At 36.2% G+C, this 597-nt stretch overlaps 1 protein-coding gene across 4 annotated transcripts in view; it reads right to left on the bottom strand.

The window, feature by feature from the left end:
• GPR174 (G protein-coupled receptor 174) overlaps positions 1–597 on the bottom strand; it is a 54707-nt gene that overhangs the window by 46680 nt on the left and 7430 nt on the right. The window lies entirely within an intron of this gene.

Genomic DNA, 597 nt, shown 5'->3' with positions numbered 1-597 from the left:
TTTATACCCCTAGCCAGTCCCAAAAGGGTACAACCTAAAACTCAAATTTCTGATTAGTGCCTGCAGTAAATGTAATTTAGAACAAAGTTCAGGGATGCATATCCCAAGACCCTTTCTCTATTTCCTCTTAGATAAGAAAGCAGAGACACGGAAGGTGGGGTATAGAGAGCAGGAGGTTGTGGGAAATAACCACATCATCAGAAGACAGACTATCCTAAAACCTTGTACCTGTTAGGTAGTTAACTAAGTAGCTAGTTGATTAGTTTCCCAGAGTTCTGTAACTGGTTGGGTCAGATAGTTACAACACTGAGCTCCTAAACTTAAGTATGTGAAATAGATTCCATTAATTATCTTTGTAATATAGCCATATATTGTATTCAGAACCTGTGACAGGCACCTTGTAACTCCAAATCCTTGGTCCTAAGGGGAAAAACTCCAATTATTACTAATATTACACTTGAAAAATAGTAAACACAATAAACATTCATTGAAGAGAAAGTATTTCATCTATGTTTTCTATGATCCCCATTTTTAATCTATTTTATTCGCTTCTTTATATGTTTTACTCTCCCTTCCCCCATTTCTTAGTTCTCACAG

Source organism: Crocuta crocuta, unplaced genomic scaffold (assembly GCF_008692635.1).
Source record: "Crocuta crocuta isolate KB4526 unplaced genomic scaffold, BGI_CrCroc_1.0 scaffold741, whole genome shotgun sequence".
Lineage (NCBI taxonomy): Eukaryota > Metazoa > Chordata > Mammalia > Carnivora > Hyaenidae > Crocuta > Crocuta crocuta.
Note: the sequence above shows the minus strand (reverse complement) of the source record. Positions and strands in the feature narration are given on the sequence as shown.